Below are 22,116 nucleotides of genomic sequence, written 5' to 3' on the forward strand. Positions count from 1 at the left end.
ATCCTAGGGTGTCCATGGAGACCTCAGAAATAAGAACAATGTCCAATAAGCATTGCTCCTTTTTTTCTTCAGTCACGATCGCATAAAAGGGGACAAAAGATGCCAGGAATCACACAGTCTTTTTTAGACCATCTGCAAACCTTAACTTTGCTGATTATTTCTATCTGTGAGGTCCTTGACCAACTACCAGTGACAAGATATATTACTGAAGGACCTGAATCATAAAAATATTGGGTTTTTTGAGCATTGATGAAATACTAATTTTTTTCAATGAAAATAATTTTATTTCCTTTGACCTTCCCATCCTATCAATCTTTATATTATCCCAATGCATCAAACCAGAAGATGTAGAGAAACCTCAGTTAAAAGGAAAGATGTCTCTCACATCCTCTTTGGCAAAGCTGTGGATATTGGGCAATCCAAAGCAAGCAGAAACATCCTTTCACTGGACATCTGGTCACTTCATATTGCAGAACTCATGATGAGCATATACCACCTCCACAGTGGATATTGGCACTGAGATGCCAACATCTTAGGATAATGGCATCTTAGTGCCAACATCCACTGTGGAGAATGAAGGAGACAAACTACATGAAGGACTGGGAGCCCCTCCAAAATAAATCCATACATCCTTTAAAAGTTAACAACTTGGCAAAACATGATAGAAAATACTTCTCAGATACAAGAAATCAAGGAAGTCAGGGACTTGGTGGTTGTTGATGTGGGAGCCATTCTGCATCACTGACTCATTAGAGCAAAGACAAAACTCAATGCCAAGTTAGAAGATTAAAATGAGGAAACAGGGAGTTCAAATCTGATCTATTTACACAAGGTATTGATGTCAGAGGTAGTCAATGGACCAAAGAACCAAAATTATCTCCGTTTCTGAAGGATGTTTAACAGTTATAAATACATTGACATAACAGGGAGACCAAAAGGACCGAGTAAGCACCTGAGCCAGCAAACACAATTCTTCTCTTTGTCAAGGGGAGATATGGGGCAGCCAAGGGTAGTACTGGTTTAGGATATAATCTTTCTTATGATATCTCAAAGAAGAGTGATAGAAAATAATTCAATTCAGTTCAACAATTATTCTTTTAATGTCACTCTATGCAAGGCATATTAGGAATGGCACAAAGACAAGACAAAGACCCCTGAAGAACTTGCATTCCATGAAGGGAAGGAAGAATTGAACATGCAAAGAGATAAAGTAAAGGCAGAGTAATTTGTTTCAAGGAGGGCAGAATCCTGAAAAGCTTTCTGTAAGAGGCACCAAAAAAGAAGAAAACAACTCCTAGGAATAGGAATAAATTGCAAATGTGGGCAAAGGTCTGGGAAAAGAAGACAAAATGTTGTTTGTTCTTTATTCTCAGAGAAGAGCATGACATTAGGGAGGTGATTCCAATGCATGCACACAGATTGGATTTGAGTACTGTTCTAAGAAGGATTACTGTGCTAAGTCACTTTTTCCTCTAGAGCCATCTGGGTCCAGTGGCCAGATATGATTAGGATGACTGGACATAGCCCTGGATGTGAGACAAATGAGAATAGACAAAAATATCAAGTCTGAGAAAAAGTTGACTGGTCAGTTTGGGCCATCAAATCCCTGAAGTTCAGTAATGTGAATGAAGACCAGGAGTCAAACTGTGAGAGGCTGGAAGCTCATAAATAAGGAGTTAGATGAAACGAATGTGAAAGAAGATGGGTTAGGGTTACAGTTAGACTAATCACACTAAATTAAGCTGTTTTATAAAGAAATAACCATCAAAACTGTCTGGTACTGTCTAACAGAGTTGTGGATCAATGGAATACATTAGATACAGAAGACTCAGTAGAAAATGACATAGTAATCTAGAATGTGATAAGCCCAAAGACCCCAATTTTGGGGACAAGGACTCACTATTTGACAACCCAGGGAAAACTGGAAAGAAATATGGAAGAAACTAGATATTGACCAACATCTTAGTTCTATAGAAAATGGGTACATGATTTGGACTTATAAGGTAATACCATAAGAAAATTGGGAGAGTAAGGAATAGTTTACCTGTTAGATCTATGGAAAAGGGAAGAATTTTTAACCAACAAAAAAAAATAGAGAGCATTACTAAATGTAAAATGGATAATTTTCATTATATTAAATTTAAAAAGTTTTGCATAAACAAAACCAATGCAATCAAAATTAGAAGAAAAGCAGAAAGCTGGAAAAGAATTTTTTATAGCAAGTATTTTTGATAAAAGCCTCATTTCTCAAATATGTGGGGGAACTGAGTCAGATTTATAAGAATACAAATCATGCCCTAAATCACAGGATATGGACAGGCAGTGTCACAGGATATGGACAGACAGTTTTCAGAAGAAGGAATCAAAGCTACCTATAATGATTTGAAAAAATGCTTTAAATCATGATTAATTAGAGAAATTAATGACTCTGAGGCTCCAAATCACACTTATTAGATTGGTTAATATGAAAGGAAAGGAAAATAATAAAAATGGAGGGAATGTGGGAAAACTGGGACATTAATATACTATGGATGGACTTGTGAACTGTGCTTACTACTCTGGAGAGCAATTTGGAACTATACACAAAGGGCTATAAAATTGTGTATAGCTTTTGATCCAGCAATATCATTATTAGAGCTGTACCCCAAAGAGATAAAAAGGGGTAAGGATCTATTGGTACAAAATATTTATAGCCATTCTTTTCATAGTGACAAAGAATTGGGAATTGAGGATATGCTCATCCATTGAGGAATGACTGAACAAGTTGAGGTATATGACTGTGATGGAGTACTACTGAGCTATAAGAAATGATGAGCAGAGTAATTTCAGAAAAGATCTGGAAAGCCTTATATGAACTTATGCAAAGGGAATTGAACAGAGCCAGGAGAACATTGTTCACAGTAACAGCAGTACTCTACAATGAGCAACTATACATGACTTTAGCTATTCTCAGCAAGACAAAAATCCAAGACAATTCCAAGGGACTCATGATGAAAAAAATTTATCCATCTCCAGAAAAAGAATTGATTGTTTCTGAATGCAGATAGAACACTTTCTGTATTTTTTGTGTGTGTTTTTTTCCCTTTGGGTCTGTGTCTTCTTTCACAACATGACAAACATGATATGTTTTGATGTGTATAATGCTGAATAATCTATATCAAATTGCTTGCCATCTCAGGCAGAGGCAAGTTGAGGGAGGGAGAAAATTTGGAACTCAAAATTTACAAAAATGAATGTTAAAAATTGTCTTTACATGTAACTCAGAAAAAATGAAATATTGTTATATAAAAAAGAAAAAATACATGGTAATTTCATGGGAACCTTGGGGTCATTAGAGGAGCTATGCAGGTCCCCAAAAGCAAGCCATTCCGTTCACCTGCTCCTGTTTGACTATAGGCTCAGCTCTCATATTAGCACATTAGTGGACAAACTCAGTTTATCTGAATGAGGTGATTGTGTCTATGACCCCTGCCAGAGGGTGATTAATGTGGGGAAGCCTATGGACCCCTTCTCACAATAGTATTTTTAAGTGCACAAAATAAAGATTACAGAACCCCATATATAGATTTGGTTTGAAATTTGGGCAGTGGATGTTCTTCATCCACTTGGCCTTTCTTGTGTGAATAGTCAGACAAAACTCCTTTATGGCTGATCTTTTTCAGGAGAATATGTAGGATTCTGGGGCTTAATGCAATCAGCTCAAAGTCCTGTGCAAACAGGAACATCTGCAGGACCTCCCCATTCACCAAGAATGCCTCATTACGGGGGCAGCTAGGTGGCACAGTGGATAGACCACCGGCCCTGGAGTCAGGAGGACTTGAGTTCAAATCCATCCTCAGACACTTAATAATTACCTAGTTGTGTGACCTTGGGCAAGCCAATTAACCCCATTTCCTTGCAAAAACCTTTAAAAAAAAAGAATGCCTCATCAGGCTGTTTCTCCTCCATCATAGGGGAATGACTTTAGTGAGACTGCAGCATCTTAGATTCCTTCAAGTCCTAGCTAACATCCTGCCTCCTGATCTCCATAACTCGAGTCCTTTCCCTCTGGGATTCTCTACAAAATGATGCATGCTCATCGTTGTTTCATGGTTTCTCACTCATTCGACTGTGAGCTCCTAGAGGTCAGGCTGCCTTTCTGTGTCTCTCCAGATAGAAGCTTTTGCAAGTCTGGCTCTCTTCCTTCTTGGCTCTGTATCCCTAGCACAGTCCTGGCACATAACAGGTACTAAACAGAGAGCTTAAAAGCAAGTGAGAGGGAAGCAAGTCCGTGGTGAGGCAGCTGGGTTTTTGTGTGTTGTACTTTGAAGCTAGAGCTGGAAGGAGCTCTGAGGTCAGCTTGCCCCATTCCTTCTCCTGCAGATGTTGCTGGGGAGACCCCAAGAGCCTGAAGGACTTATTCCAGGTCACACTTGAAGCAAGGGCAGGACTCAGGATTGGGGCTGAAGTCTCAGACTCCCCTTCCAACTCTTTCTACTTTACTAACAAGTTGAAAAGTTAGGGCTGGTGTGTGGCTCCGCTGTTTCATCAGTATGAAGCACATGTTAGGTATTTAACAATATTTATTGGCTGATTCTGCAAAGTCAAGACCTCAAAGAAAGGAAGAAGAGGTGGGAGCAGGGACAAGGCACTGGAAAAGCAGGAAGGGGAGGAGGGACTGGATGTGGGGAGGTCCGGGGCAGTGGGTGCAGGTGGTCCCTGAGGCTAGTGGATGGCTTGAGTTTAGGTGTTCTGAACTGCAGAGGACTAGGCTGATTGGGTGTTCACACTTCCTCCAGTCCCAGTATGAAGAGATCCCAGGAACAAAGGGTTACTGAGATACCTGGAGGAAAGCTCAGAGGGTAAATAGTGAGCAAGGCAGCATTTCTGTGCTCATAAGAAGTGGGAACTGGGATTGGTTGATGCACTTCAGCCTGGGCAACATAGGGAGACCTTGACTTAAAAAAAAAAGAAAAAGATTAAGACAGAGGAGGATGGGATGGGATTTGTGTTCTTTCCCATGTGGGTTCACCCTTCAGGGATGCAGACAGTAGCACAGCCCTCCTGCCCATTCTCAGTGCCTCTCTTTATTGCAGGGGGTCAAGTCGGGCACACTTTACACCTTTCTCATCTTGTGCTACTGCAGAGCTGCCAGGGGAGCACATGGGTCACCTCCCACTTGCCCCTTCCTCTTACTACATTATGAGCTCGTCTTTTTTTAATTATAAATGTCTCTGATGTTGCCCTTCACATCGCCTCAAAGCCACAATTTTTGGTGAAGTGTTGAAGAAGCACAAGAAGGAAACTCAGTTTTCAGAAAGCTTTCCAGGAGACCTGACTAGAGCAAGATCATCCCATTTGAGGATGAAATCAGGTAGAGGGAAACATGACAAGAGGAGAAACTGTCAGTATTTCTATGTTGTGACTTCCTCTCCTTCCATCCCTCCTTGATCTCCCAGTTCATAACCCTTGCTCTATTCATTGTGGTCCCCCCCCCCACTCCCATCTGCTTCAGGCAGGCAATAGAGTTAATGACAAGGTGGGCTCGGTGATATATGACCAGTGAAGATGGGAGCAAGACAGTCACAGTGGGGAAGGGAAGGGAGGACAGTTAATTCTGGTCCGGAGGTGACCCCAGAGCAGGGCTGCTGTATATGCTCTTCCATTCCCAGGACCTTGCACAGTGTGAGTGCTTAATATGGCAGGCACTCAACACATGTTGGATGAGCTCCACAGAAATCTTTTGTTCTGAGCTCAGTGGTTCTCTTCTGTTGAATAGCTCTCTTTGTGCACAGTGAAAAGGAGACTTAATGGGCACTGGCCTATACCTTTCCTAGTGACGGTAAGCAAGAGCTCTGTTGAGAGGATTATTGCCGTCACCAAAGACCCCTGTTAAGTGGCTCTCCAGTATTTTCTTCTCCAAATAATTGCCCAATTGCCCTAGACTTCAGTGGGTAAACCTGCAATAATCCTCCCATCTCCCCTTCCAACCTTGTTTTAGATATCGAGTTCAGAAATGATCCCGTTTGGCAGTCACAGCCTGGCCCGGTTCTTGTGGGCAGCCACCTTCAAAAATGCCAATTCTGCTCTTATGATAGTGATTCAGCAAAGAAGCAGGGTCATCTGAAATGGTGAGAATGGGTGAGGAGGAACCCACATGAGGTACAACTTGGGCAACTGTGACCCAGGATAGAATCAGGAAGACTTTCATCCAAATCTGGCCTCATGTACCATCTGTGTGTTCTTGGGCAAGTCCCTTCTGAGAAAACTGCCTCAGTTTCCTCCTCTGTAAAATGAAGATAATGACAACATCCCAGAGTTGCAGTGGGATTTAAATGAGATAATAATGGTAAAGCTCTTAGTCTTATATTTGAACATGTTAGTTCTGATTACGATTTCTGCAGCTACAGACAGGACAAAGTTTCCCCACCCAGGGGGTATGGGGGCTTTGTGCAAGCAGTTCCAACCAATAATGATCTTGTCTGCTCTTCTGACTCAGCTTTCCTGGGGATGGATCTGCTTTCCTGTAAAAGTAGGTCCTGCAAATACTGCTTTTCTCCATTAATCTTCCAATGGCAGGATTTGCATCAACAGAATCAAAGCTCAGCCCAATGAAGCTACTGTCATAAATATGAGGACCTTTCACATGGTAAAGGTGGGATCAATAGTCATGACCTGGCCAAACTACCATGTGGCCACCAACCTCAGGAGAAATGAAGACCTTTAACAATCAACCCAAAGGCTCAGTGGAGCCCCTCCTATTCCTGTGTAGGATTCTCATCCCTTGCTGAGTGAGATGAGCAGAACCAGAACAACACTGTACACCCTAGCAGCAACATGGGGGTGATGCTCAACCTTGATGGACTTTCTCATTCCATTGATGCAACAACCGGAGACAACTGAACAAAGACCAAAGACAAAGACCTTTAATTAAAAAACTACATTATCTTATTATGTAATTTTTCTATCTCTTATATTTAATTTTTTCCCTTAAGGATATAATATTTCTCTCAACACATTCATCTTAGATCAGTTTATAGCATGAAAACATTATAAAGGCTAACAGACTGCCTTCTATGGGAAGTGGACTGTGGGGGGGGGAAGGAAGCAAGATTAGGGGCAAAATTTCAAAATAAATAAATAATTAATTAAAAAAAAAAAAAAGGATTCCCATCCTTCTTACTGAATGCAGCCCCAAGAGGTTGGATATCCCAACCTGTCTTATGTGATGGATGTCTACTGAAGGTTATGTGCTTCAACTATTTTTTCAACACATATAATCATAAATTCAGGCTCTGCAACTCACAGTTACATTTCCATGCCATCTAACCACTTACTAGAGGGCCCAATTTGGAAATATATATATCTATATCTATCTGTATCTATCTATCTATCTATCTATCTATCTATCTATCTATCTATCTATCTATATATTGGTTTTTGCAAGGCAATGGGATTAAGTGACTTGCTCAAGTTCACACAGCTAGGTAATTTTAAGTGTCTAAAATTGGATTTGAACTCAGATCCTCCTGACTCCAGGGCTGATGCCCTATCCACTGCTCCACCTAGCTACCCCAAGGGTTACTCAATATTAAACACTCCTTTGTGCATGTGGTTTAGGGTGGACAATCTCCTGCATACTTGGTGAGTCCTCCTCCCACAGAGCATCTTACCTATGAGCCCCAGTGCTGAATACAGAGACCCAAGGGGGATGAGCCCCTACAGAGGGAAGAGCCCAGAACTAGACTTGAGCAGTGATAAAAAATTTCAGAGTCTGGGCATGCCAATCACAAGCTCAAGTGGATGTTATTAGGCTAGAGTAGAGAAAACATTGCATCGCAGTCCCAAACACTAGTGACCCCAGAAGAGGAATGACCTTCCAGCTAATCCCCTCTCCACACAGGCACTTTCACAATGACCTAACCTGACTGTCAGTATTAGGGTGTGAGCTCCTCAAGGGCAGGGATTATTTCATTCTTGTCTGTGAATCTCCAGGATCCACCAACCATAGATTAAATATTCAATGATGTACGCTGCTTCCTTGCTTCATTGACTGATTATGCAAAGCAGAAGGCCCAGGGCCAATGATTATTCACTACCAGAACTGTTCCACCTATAGATAATGTTTGATGGTGAGAAGGCTACAGGGGTAGTTAAATATTCCAAGGCAAGAAGCTGAGACAGGGTGCTATGGAATGGGAGAAAATGAAATGGAATAGAATAGATTGGGTAGGATGGAAAAGATGGGGTAGAATAGGACAGACTGGGATGAGTTGGAATTGGATAGAATGAGATGGAACAAGATATGTTAGAATGAAATGGGATGGACTGGAACAGACTTGCCAAGATGGGTTGGGATGCCTAATCACCTGAAGGATTCTCTTCCTGTGGGTTTGCCCCAACTCATCCTCTGACTTCTTTCTTTGCAGTACTAGGTCCTCCAAAGTAGCTCTATGTTGCTTTCAATCCAAAGCTTGGATGGAGGGTAGGAGCTATCCTTTCTCATCAACATTCTAGACCTCCAACACTGTCCTGGGAGTCAGGAGACCTGGATTTGAACCCAACTGGATGAGTTGGGGCAAGTCACCCATGAGAGTTGCTCCATTCTCCCATTAGTGAATTCCTGGTGGGGCCTTCATTTTGCTGAGTGACCCAGGCCAGTAAACATTCATTCTTCTCCCAGAATTTTTTCTTACCTTAAGAAGGACTTCAACACCACCCCCACCCACCCCAAGTCTTCATCTCCTCTGAATGCTTTGAGATTCTCAGTTCCACCCAAAAGGAAGGGTCCATAATTCCCTCTGGTTATGAGCATTTCCCAGCAGCAGAGTTAGCTTATTTGCTTTGCCTCAGGCTAATGTGTCTCTGAACTCATTCTCAATCTGCTCAAACCTGTCCCAAAGCAAGAGTGTGGACACAGCAGAAATAGGCACATTGGCATCCAGTGAGAATCAAAGGAGCTTGGGGTGTGTGTGTGTTTTGAAGATGTATAGGAGAGATGGTAATGAGAATGGTGAATCAAGGATACTTTGAAATCTAGCTATTTTCCATATTGGAAGAAGTCTCATGTGGAAGAGAGGCTAAATTTTTTTTGGTTGATTTTAGAAGGCAAAAAAGCAATTTACGTTGAAAATAAGGGAAAAAAATTACTGCTAATGAGAACTGTCCAAAAGGAGAGTAGCCAGAAATTAGCTCATCACCTTGGGAGGTGATGAACTTCTGGAGACCTGTAAACAGAGGCTGGATTGGAGACCCCTTCTGGAGGCCTGCAAACAGAGGACATCAGATGAGATGACCACTCAAGGGGGATGTTGGAGAAAGGGTTGTTGATTGGTCTGGATTGAGGAACCTGCTGAGCTCCCTTTGATCTGATATCTGTAATTCCAATTTTAGATTCTGTGAACCCAGAGACCCAGCCTTGGGGAGACAGGATTTATTCAGTCCTATGTTCTTGATCTTCAACCTCTTGGCTAAGAGTGTCTGCATGTCCAGCTATGTAGCAATAGAATTTTACTTGCAAAAACCTGTTATTACCTCCTGATATGGTGTCATATAGGATGCCTTTGATTCAATTGTAGATGACCTTCAGAAAGTTTTATATAAATGGGAAATGAGGCACATAGATTAATCTGTAATTATTGATATTCTCTTGGGTTGTTATTTAATATTAACAATGACTGAGATTTTTTTCTCAGGTCTTGGATATCTTGCCTCTTTCAGATGCCTTGGCTCCTGTTCTCTCAAAACACTCAGGACTTTTTGTCTCCAGCATAATTTCCTTTCCTCATACTTGACCCAATCTGACTGCTCTCCTCATTCACTGGGGCAGGACCATTCTTTTACCTTCTCCTTCTTAACTTACTCTTCTACTCTATGTAGGGTCCTTCAAAACTTTTTCACCCCTCCTCAAACTTCCCATGGCTATCCTCACTCTCTCAGCTGAGAATCTTGACTCGTATTTTACAGAAAAAGTTGAGGACATTTTCCAGGAGTCCTTCCCCTTCAACTGACACCAATCAGATGAGTTCTACTATTATGTCCTCTTACAATTCTGTCTCATATAAAGAAATCATCCTTGTCATTGTCAAGGCAAATTCCCTACATATACAAATGATCCTATTCTTTCTTCCCCATTAGATTTTCCCGCTCTGTTACCCCCACTCCCACTTATATTCAGTCTCTTCCTCTCTACTGGACACTTCCTTACTGCCTACACACATATGCCCATGTCAATTAAGAGAATATTGTCCACATTAACAACATTGTGAGTTGACCAACTTTGATAGGTGCAGCTCCTCTCAGCAGTTCTGAGAGCTAGGAGAACCCTAGGAGATCTACTATGGACAGTGCTATCCACATCCAGAAGAAGAAAAAAACAAAACAAAAAACTTGTACAGAATCTTAATGTTTTTTCTTTCCTGTCTCATGATTTTCTTTCTTTTCCTTTAATCCTAATTCCTCATACAGAAAATGATTTAATCTGTAAACATGTTAACACAAATGTGCATGTACAATATTTACCCGACTGTTTACCACTGAGGGGAGGGAGGTAGGAAGGGAGGGTGGAAGGAAATTATGTAATTTAAAAATATGCATATACATGCAGATGAATGTTGAAAACTTTCATAACATGTAATTGGAAAAATGAAATAAAATAGCGATTGAAGAAAAAAATATGCCCATGTCTACTTATCCTCACAAATCCTTCACTTAATCCATCTCTTTCTCCTTTTTTGTGACTAAACTTCCCAGGCCATCGACAAGAGTTGCTTCCTCTTTTCCTCTCTTTCTTCCTAACTCTCTACATTCTGACTTTGGGTCTCATCATTCAATTAAAACTGCCTTCTCTAAAATTAGCAATGACTTCTTGTCATATCCAATGACCTTTCTCTATCCTCATCTTTCTTGACCTTTCCATTACATTATCATCCTTTTCTTAGTGCTCTCTAGATTATCAAGCTATTATTATCTCCTGGTTTTCCTGCTATCTATTTGATGACTCTTGGTGGCTTTGGACAAATCTTCATCTGGGGCATTGATGCTAACTATGGTGTCCCACAGGACTCCATTTTAGTTCTATCTCTGTCCTGGGTCATCATCTCTTTTTTCTTTATACAATTTCACTTGGTTATCTCATAGAGATTCCATCTCACAGAGATTCAACTATCATCGCTACTGATTTTTTTTGTTTTTTGTTTTTACAAGGCATTGGGGTTAAGTGACTTGCCCAAGGTCACAAAGCTAGGTAATTATTGTATCTAAGGTCAGATTTGAACTTAGGTCCTCCTGACTCCAGGGCCTTTGCTCTATCCATGGTGCCATCTTGCTGCCCCTCTACTGATTATTTCTAAGTTTACTTATTGAGTCCTAATCTCTCTGCTACTTTTCAGTCACAAATCTCCAACTGCCTGTTGAATATCCGGGACTAGATAACTCAAACAACTTAAACGCAATGTGTCTAAAACCAAACTCATTATCTTTTCTCCTTCTTACCTTCCATTTTGCTGTGAGAGTTAATAACATCTTTCAATCTCTTAGGCCCCCACACTCACTATCTTCAAAGCCTCCTGTCCAATACCTGTTGCTTCCACCTCTGTGGCCTCTGGTCAGTGTCGCCTCCGTGGCCTCTCTGGTCAGTGTCACCTCTGCAGCCTCTTGGGTCGGCATTGCCTCCATGGCCTCTCAGCCTCTCTGGTCAGTGTCACCTCCGCGGTCTCTCTAGTCAGTGTTGCAGCAGCCTCTCTGGTCAGTGTCGCCTCCATGGTCTCTCTGGTCAGTGTTGCCTCTGCGGCCTCTCTGGTCAGTGTCGCCGCGGTCTCTCTGGTCAGTGTCACTTCCATGGCCTCTCTGGTCACTGTTGCCTCTGTGGTGTCTCAGATTGATTCCAGCTCTGCAGCCTGAAGGGTTAATACTCATTCTGATTCTGGGCAAAGCCATGTGCTGGTTCCTTCACCCAAGGTCCCCCATCACCTTTTCATGAACTTGGTTGTCTTTGTGTGTGTCTGATACTCCCTTTAGGAACTAGCCATTCCTAGAGGTTGAATCTTGAAAGGGTTGGTTACCCACCCAGAGGTTCAAACATTTAATTAATTTCATAGCTTTGGCCATGAATCTTCCCAGGTCATGCATGTTCTCTTCACATGATCATGTGCATACTCTTCACATGTCCTGGTTATGCCAAAAAAGCTTATATAACCCTATTGGCAATGTGCCACCTTTGGGACCCCTTAAAAGTCCCTGACATTGAGTAGCCCCTCGGAGTTTTGCCCATGGAAAGGATGCTTTGCCTGCGACATTTTCCCAATCACAACTCTGAAAGGCTGTGATTTGGAACTCCCCAGCCACTGTGGATTCAGATGTTGGTGCTCCCCCGATTGGGGATGTTTTCTTTTAATATCTATCTTTATATAGGCTTTGCTCTTCTTTTTATTACATTGGAATTTATTGGTTACTTTTGCTGTAAAACTGATTTATTTTTACCCGTTTTATAATCACTTTATTAAACATACTTTTGTTTGTTTGTTTTGTTAGTGTGATTGTGTCATTTTATAGGAGCAAATAGAAACCAAAACTCCTTAATCAAACACAGCTTCTCTGGTTGCTTTCACCTCCACAGCATCTTTCCAACATGCTACCTTCTCTCTTCTACATGGCCCCCATTCATCACCTCACATCTAAGCTATTTCAATGGTCTATTCGTTGTTCTCTCTGCCTCAAATCTCTTTCTGAGGGAATCTTTCTGAAGGTCAGACAATGCCACTTCCTTATTCAATCAACCACAGTGACTCCCTATGACCTCCATGATCATATAGAAAATCCTTTAGTGTTCAAAACTCTTCATAACCTAGCCATGCCCCCAACCTTTTCAGTATTCTTACTTCTTACATCTTATCTTCCTAGGTACTCTTTAATCCACTGATAATGGCCTTCTTGCTGTTCCTCCCCAAAAGATATTTACAATTCTTTCCATGTGCTCTGTATCAGAAAAGGCAGTACCAAACTGGAGGATTAAAGGAATCTCTGGAAACAATGACCCCCAAACACCTATTTCTTCTATAGTCCCATGGAAAACATGTTATCTTGGCCTTTGATAGTCCTCCATCCGGGGAAACATTTGCTCAAGCTTGACAAGGGCCATGAAACAATTACATAAGATATGTCACAGAAGGCAGTAAAGCTGAGAGCCAGTTTGTGTGTTGGGGAAGGGGGAAGAGGTGTGGTAAGGCTAGGGAAGCAGGCAGTGGGCAGCGTTTAAGCCTGAGCCTAGTAAGAGTTGGGAAACTGGGCTAATTATCAGAACAACATTCACCTTGGCAACTTCCTTTTATCCGGTTTCTATTAGAAGTGCATCCAAACATGACCTGAGATTGAGATTCAGAAACAATGAATAGGACTTCTTTGGGAGATTATGAGCTCTGAGTCACTCTAAATCAATAGGTGCTCAAGCCAGCTCAAGTCATATTTCCCAGAAGAGTGAATCCTTTGCTTCTGGGAGCAGGAGATGGCTTACTGTCCCTCCTTCAATTCTGTCTTGGCTCCCCACTCAAGCTATCACCCTATATCTTTGCATCTCAGACAAAATTCTTGAAAAAGTTCTTTACATTTGCTGCCATGTCTTATGTTTCTCTCACTTGCTCTTCAACACTTTTCAATATGACATCTGACCTCACCACTCAACCACAGTTGAATAGTTCTCCAATGGTGCCAATGATCTAATGATTAGATCTCACGGACTTTTTCAGTTTTCAGCCTTCTCAACTTATTATCATACTTGGCCACTCTCTCCTCCTGGACAGTAACTGGGGTTTTCTTGACACAACCATCTCTTACATATCTTACTGCCCTCAGATTTCTTTGGTTTCTCATCATCCTGTAGATCCTCTCAAAGCACTCTATTGAGGTCCTTGAGAGTTAGGTTCAGTCCTCACTTCTTGTCTGCCTCCTCTGTGCTCACTGACCTCATGAGCTACACTCCAGAAACGACTGAACACTACCATGAGCTGTAACTGTCCACTGCCCCTCTTTCCACTGAATCAACCTTAAGACAGAGACATAGACCCTTTTCTCCAGCCCAAACTTTGCTCTTCTTAGGAACATCATTATGAAGATAACAGATTCTGGCACCCTCACAGGTATACAGTGAGGGTACACCATCTCCTTCTTCAGAACCTTCACCCTGGGTCTTAACCTGGTCAAATGACTCTTTCCTGTAAGCAAACTCCTGGTTACAATTAGAAGATGATAATTGTACCTCTCCTTTATCATGACTATCAAATTATCTTACTTAAGAATCTCTATTGCCTCTTAGATAAGTTATAAAGCCCTATTTGATATTTAATGCATTCCAAAATTATTTCACATCAATTCCCTTTATGCATTCCATAATCCAATGAAATGACCTTGCTTGATATTTCCCAAGCCACACATTCTCCCTCCTTCCATTCCTTCTTGTGTACTATTCCCCAAACCTGATGGTTTTTGTCTTTCATTTTCTTTTTTCTTTTTTAGTTTTTTTTTGCAAGGTAAATGGGGTTAAGTGGCTTGCCCAAGGCCACACAGCTAGGTAATTAATAAGTGTCTGTGACTGGATTTGAACCCAGGTACTCCTGACTCCAGGGCCGGTGCTCTTATCCACTGCACTACCTAGCCGCCCCCTGCCTTTCATTTTCAAAGAAGACTATGACATCAGGGGAAGTGATACCATGGCAAGCACATGAACTGGATTTGAGTGAGGGGGTGCCATGCTAACTCAACAACCTCACTTTCTGCTTTAGACCATCTGGGTTCAGTGGCCATATATGAATCAGGATGACTTGAGATGGGCCTACATGTGAGACAATCAGGTTTAAATGACTTGACCAAGGTCAAACAACTAGTAAAGTGCCAAATGTCTAAGGCTGGATTTGAAGTCCTGTGTTCCTGACTCCAAGGCAAGTGCTTTATCCACTGCATCATCTAGCTGCCCTTCCCATCTACTCCCTTTTCCTGCTAAGTCTGTCTGAACTTTTTCAAAGTTCCTTCCATGTCAGGTGTCACTCCCCTCTAGCACCAATGGTGCTGCTCCCTCATACTAGTTAGAGATCATGGTCATCTAGGTGATCCTGATTTCCTCTTAGGCTTCATGTTTCTTTCCCTGAGCATTAAAGACTGAACAGGGATCTTTCTTAACATGGACATTTAAAGATCTAGAGGCAACTTTGGAATGAATTGGGCGTCCTGAATCCTTCTGTCAGAGCTGACTGGCAGCAGAAGGAATATTTTGCTATTTTTCCCATCTTCAGGAAAGTGAAGCCAAGTTCCAGTTTGGTTTGCTACAAGACATAAGCCTACAGGAAGTTGTTTACACAGTAAAAAGTCAGAAGATGAAATGGCTTTTCCACAATAATAAGCTTTTAGTGAGCATCTACTGTTTACCAGGGACTGTACTAGTAGATACAAAGCAAGATGAGAACAATCCTTACTCTTGAGGAGATCCCAGTCTAATGGGGGAAAACACACAAATGACTACATTATGACAAGATGCAAGTAGTAGTGGAGATAATCAACAGAGAAAAGGATTGAGAAAAGTTGGAAAAGGCTTCTGTAGAAGGTTTAATTTCAACTGGGACTTGAAGGAAACCAGAGAATCTAAGTGGTAGAGATAGGAAGGAGAGAGAATGCCCGAATGCAAGAAATGGAGGGTCTTGTTCATGGAATAGCTAGGAGGTCAGCAGGACGAGTCAGGAAGTAAGATGCAAAAAAGACCGAAAAGGAAGGAGATCACTTTAGAAGATGGTTGAAGGATGGACTAGAGTGGAAAGACACCTTGAGGCAGGCAGACCCTTCTCAGCCTCCACCCCCAGCAGTTATTGCAATGGGCCAAGTGTGAGATATTGTGGATCTGTTCCAGGGGGTGGGCAGAGTCAGAAGGGAGGAGGAAGAGATGTGGAGAGAGGCGGGAGATGTTGACCAGAGGTGAAATAGACCAGAGAGGCTGCGGAGGTGGAATCAGCCTTGGTCTTGGTACTAACTTAGATGGGAGGGGCAGATGAGAGAGGAGACCAGGATGACACTAAATTGGGACCCTTAAGGACTGGGAGGATGGTTTGCCTTCTACAACAATGAACTGAGAGAGTTTTGACTTTTCTTTAGCAACTCTAAAAATGTTTTGTTTTTGATGTTTTCAATATCTGTCTCCCTAAGGGAGTATAATAGAAGGGTCTCAATGTCATGTTTTGAAATCGTTGTTCTGTGCACTTATAAGTCTTTTGTGATTTAAGCATTTCTTTTGTGTGAGGTCCTAAGTTAAGAAACGTGTACAGTTCTCCCTTTTACATCACAAGGTTTAGGGGATTAGTGATCCATGATCTGGAAAACCCAAATAAAATTTTTCAGCCCATTCTTCATACCAGAGAGGTTTGAATTGTTTCCTTTTGTGGTGTGCTTAAAGCATTAAAAGTTAAAGTATTTTGATATTATGCAGTTAAATATGCTGATATTATGCAATATCATTTGTATGTTTTATTCATTTCTAATATAAATTTTTTTCTGTGTTGTCTACTGACTTTGCATGTTGTCTGCTGCTTTTGAAAAATTCCCCCCAAATTCCCATTTAATTTCTTATGCTGAACATTGATATATTGAAATTGGGAAAGTTATGATGTGGGAGAGATAATTGTGTTAAGCACCTACATATGATAAGTGATATGTGGGAATAAAAAAAAAGAAGATAGTCCCTGTCCTCAAGGATCTGACAATCTAATGAGGTTAGACAACACACAAAGCTAAAAATCAGTTATGGGCATTTCCTGGTGGGAAAGGAAGCTATAGATGGCACGGGTGCCCTTAAGTAGGGATTCTGGGAGAAGCACTTGCTCTTCTCTCTCCAATCATTTGGAAGGAGAAGTCCAGGGCAGAGGTTCCAGAGGAGGTATGAGTGTGAGGAGATGTGGAAGAAATAGGCATCCTATAACCTGATTCACATTGCATATAGAATGCCTTTCTTCTCCTTTTTTGGGGGAGAGCCTAGACTTGAAGCCAACTTGAGCTTGAAGTGATTTCTCAGAGTCAGAAATGAGAAAACCCCTGACGATAACAGCTCTAGGTTTGTAAAGTCTCTGACAAGAATTTTCCTTGGTTCTCATAGCAATCTTATTAGGTAAATACTGTTATTAAACACAATTTAAAGATGAATAAACAGAGGCAGACAGAAGTTCAGTGACTTTTCCAGAGTCACACAGCTAGGAAGCCTCCAAGGCAGGATTTTAATTCAACCTCAAGGCTAGGACTTTGCCCATCTTACTATCTATCTCTTTAGGATGAGCACATTGCTAAGATGCCTCTAGGGGAGAGGGTGCTTTGAAGCCCCATTGGGTCAGTACTAGTCTGTTCTTGCATGTGGATTTCATAATTATTTGTATTGCAGTCAGATTGATAATAATTGTAGTCACCACTTATCAAGGTCAAACCCATAAGTGAGACCATCAGGAAGGGGAAAGATTCTCAGAGGATTAACCCTGGATCTTGATTCTTGGAAAGTCTTCCTTCTTACCTCTTAGTAACAGGGATATTTTAGAAATTTTGCTCTTGAGACTCCTTTATGGTAATATTTACCCTTCTTCAACTTTCAGAGGGCTAGATCAATATTATACATAGGTTTGGCAAATAGAGACTGTGCACAGTCTCACTCCAAAGCAAATTTTCATAGTATGTTTCTAAATCCCCGATAAAAGGTATCTCCCCTCGTACTGAGAGAGCAGTATGGTTGAGTCAATTAATCATTGCCTGATAATCACATTGTGGGGCAGGGTCCTTGCCCAGCTTATGCTTGATGGATGTGGCAAGAACATAGTGGTGTGGCTTATTGGTTTCTGATAACTTCAGTTTTATCAGAAATTTTGCAAGCCCATTGCTCCATGTAAGAGGGGATCCAGACATTTCCCCTATGTCCCTGCCATATAAGGGGGAATAGAGCATTCTTGGAGGTCTTAAAGGAAATCACTAGGACTGTCTCCTTGGATTAGATAATGTGAAGATTATGGGGATAGTTTATGTTACTATCAAACTGTCAAGAAAGGACAGACTACTGGAAAGGTCCTACAAGATGAATTTTTAAAAAATTTATTTATTTACACATTATTAAAATAGTCTTGTTGCAAAAGTAAACATAATCCCTATCCCTGTTTCCCCCCAACAAGGACAGGGAAATCCCACGAAAAATAAAGTGAGAGAAAAAGAAAAAAATATCGTACCGCAGTCTGTGTCCAGATAATATCAGTTCTGTCTCTGGGAGGGATGGTATTTTTAATCATAAATCTGTCAGAGAAGTTGCTTCAATATTTTTTTTCCCACAGTCACTATTGCTAATTGTATTTCCCTCCGTCTATTTCTCTCCACTTCCATTTATTCTATTTTCTCTCTCTCCTTTCACTTTCCCTCCTCCAAAGTGTGTTGTGAGGTAGCCAAGTGGTGCAGTAGACAGAACACAGGCCCTGGATCCAGGAGGACCTGAGTCCAAATCCAACCTTAGATACCCCCAAATCACCCAACCCCATGACCCCAGGCAAGCTATCCAACCCTACCACCCTATATCTGACTACCCTTTCCCATGATCTTCCCTCACCTCTATCACTTACACCCTCCTCCCCTCCCCCATCCCCCATCCCCTCTCTCCTATCCCCTTTCTTTCCTTTTTCCTCTAGGGTAAGTTAGATTTCTGTACCCTAGTATGTGTGTATGTTGTTTTCTCTCTGAGTCATTTCCATTGAGAATGAAGGCTCACCCATTCCCCTTCACCTTTCCCCCTTCCACTCCATTCCAAAAGCTTTTCTTGACTATTTAATGTGAAATACCTTAGTCTATTCCTCTCTCATCCCTTTCAACTAGTACATTCCTTTTCTGCTCAATGACTCCATCTTTATAATATATTATACCTTCATATTTAGTTCTCTCCTATGCATTATTTTTATATGCTCCTTCTGACTTCTCCAATAAATGAGGTTCATATAAATTGTCAATATCATCTTCCCATGCAGGAATACAAGCAGTTCAACATCATTAAATCCTTCATAATTTTCCCTTCCTGTCCACCTCTCTATGCTTCACCTGAGTCTTATACTTGGAGATCATTTTAAAATCTGAAATTCTCCTATTTCATTGAAAGTTCATCTTTTCTCCTGAAAGAGGATATTTGGTTTTACTGGGTAGTTGATGCTTGGTTGTAATCTGGGCTTCCAGAATATTATATTCTAAGTTCTACAAACCCTTAATGTAGATGCTGCTAAGTCCTGTGTAATCCTGACTATAGTGCCATGATATTTGAATTGTTTCTTTTCTGACTGCTTATAATATTTTCTCTTTGATTTGGGAGTTCTGGAATTTGGCTATAATATTTCTGGGAGATTTTGGGGGGATCTCCTTCAAGAGATGATCATTTGATTCTATTTTACCATTTTACCTTCTGCTTTTAGGATATCAGATTTATTTTACTGGAGAAAGTCTTTAAAAATAAAGTTAATGACTTTCAAGTAACCCAATCATTTTAAAATTATCTTCTGGATCTGTTTTTCCAGGTAGGTTGTTTTTCCAATGAGATATTTCACATTTCTTCTAGTTTTTCATTCTTTTGGTTTTGTTTTATTGTTTCTTGATTTCTCACAAAGTCATAAGCTTCCCTTAGCTCCATTCTTCATTTGAAGAAGTTGTTTTCTACAAAAGAACTTACTCATCTCCTTTCCCAACTGGCCAATTCTGCTTTTTAAGATATTCTTCTCATCATTGACTTTTTTGGACTGCTTTTTCCACTTGATCTAAACTGTTTTTATCATGTTGTTTCCTTTGGAATTTTTTGTATCTCCTTTACCAAGCTACTGACTTGGTCTTCATGATTTTCTTGGATTGCTCTCATTTCACATCCTAGTTTTTCCTCTACCTCCATTGCTTGATTTTCAAAATCTTTTTTGAGCTCTTCCATAGCCTGAGACCAATACCTATTTTTCTTAGAAGCTTTGAATATAGACGCTTTGACTTTGTCATCTCCTGAACATGTGTTTTGATGTTCTATGGGGCTAAAGTAATTTTCTATGGACAGATTCTTTTTTTCTGTCTAGTCATTTCCCTAACCTATGACCTGGTTTTTATGTGCTTCCCAAGCTTTTGAGGGTTTGGGGGGAACCCCCCCAAAACTTAAATTCCTTCAATGTCTTATGAGAGACCTTGACTGATTTCCTGGCTTGTGCTCTGGTCTGTGGATGACCACAAGCATAGCCCTCTGCTCTGGAGCTGTAAGGAGTACCCATTCTCTGCTATGGCAATAGGGGGGGCCCAGACTGGGACCACAGTTTGAATATGAACAAAGCAGTAGAGTCCTGTCTTGGGGACAGTGGAGAGACCTCAACAGTCTCTCCTAATTCCCTTATCATCTGTAATTGGAAAAATAAAATAAAAACAAAAAAATTGGACCAGTGTGGTCATTTATGCCTGTGTTTTTTGTATCTAATTTATTGATCCACCACTGTATTTCTTAGTACCAGAATGTTTTGATAATTACCACTTTATAATACAGTTTGAGATCTATACTAATAATCTACTTCCTTCCCTTTTTTCATTGATACCCCTGATATTCTTGAGCCTCCCCCACCTTTTAATCATTTCCAATGTATCCTGCTTATAGCTTGTTTGCACCATTTGTCTCTATTAGATTGGAAGTTCCTTAAGGTCAGGGACAGTCTGTTGCCTCTTTTTATGCTCCCTTTACTTAGTGCAATTCCTTGGTGTGTAGCAGGTACTGAATAAATATTTACTGACTGATTGCTTCCCGTTAGTGAAGATGTGGACTAAGCAGACCAGAGGACAGATGGATGGTCCCTTGTCTTATCCTATATCCTGAAGTCATAGCAAAACAGAATTCATTCTCCTGGCTTCCACGCTGGACCATTTTGAACTTTTCAAGCATCAGCACCTCCAGATTGTTTTCTGGGATTCTTCCTCATCATGCCTACCCTAGCCTCTACTTGTAAATTTTTTAATCTGTGTATAAAACTTTGCTTTTTTCCCTCCTTAAATTTCAACTTATAGCAAAGCCAAGATGGTGGCCTAAAGGCAGGAATTCCAAGAAACTCTTCCCCAGAAAAACCCCAGATGAGGCAAATTATGACTCTAACCAAATTCTAGAAGGGCAGAACCCACAGAAAGATTGAGTGAAAAAATTCTCCAAGCCAAGACAATTTGGTAGATCCACGGGAAAGGTTTATTTAACTGAGATTGGGGCTGGACACTAATGTATTGATGATGGAGTCATAAACTAGTCCAACCATTCTGGAGAACAATTTAGAGCTATGCCTAAAGTTATAAAATTATACATATCCTTTGACTCAACAATACCACTATTAGATTTCTATCCCAAGGAAAAGGATCTATATGTACAAAAATATTTGTAGTATTTCTTTTTGTGGTGGCAAAGAACCATAAATTGAGGGAATGCCCATCCATTACAGAATGGATAAGTTGTGGTATATGATTGTGAGGGAATACTATTGCACTGTAAGAAATGAGAAGCAGGATAGTTTCAGAAAAATCTGGAAAGACCTATATGAATTTGTGCAGAGTGAAGTGAGCAGAACCTGAAGAACCTTATTCACAACAGCTACTCTGCTTGCTATAGATAATTACAAAAAATTTAGGATGGTAAAATCCTATTCTATCCACCTCCAGAGAAATAGCAGATGAACTCTGAGTGCAAATTATAGCATCCCTTTTAAACTTTATTTTTCTTGTTCTTCTGATAATGTGGCTAATATCGAAATATGCTTTCCATGACTTCACATGTATCATTGCTGTATTGCTTGCCTTCTCAATGTGAGTGGGAGGGAAAGTGCTGATTTTATGGTGATAATCTTTTACCAGTAGGGAAAACTAACCTGCCTCATGATGGTCTAATCATCAGTAGGTACACTGTTGATGACAAGCTTTTGAAAGGACAAAGTTAGTCCAACACGCAAAAGTTCTAGGCTGCTCAGCTCAGCTCACCCTTGAGCTTGAGCTCTGGGTGACACCACTGGAACTGCTATACTTTCCAAGGCACAGGCCCTTTTCTTGGGGCAAACCCATTTTAAGGTGCTCTGCCCTTCACAAAGAAAGAGAACTCTCTCCATTGCTCCC

This window comes from Macrotis lagotis, chromosome 3 (genome assembly GCF_037893015.1).
Source record: "Macrotis lagotis isolate mMagLag1 chromosome 3, bilby.v1.9.chrom.fasta, whole genome shotgun sequence".
In the NCBI taxonomy this organism is placed as follows: domain Eukaryota; kingdom Metazoa; phylum Chordata; class Mammalia; order Peramelemorphia; family Peramelidae; genus Macrotis; species Macrotis lagotis.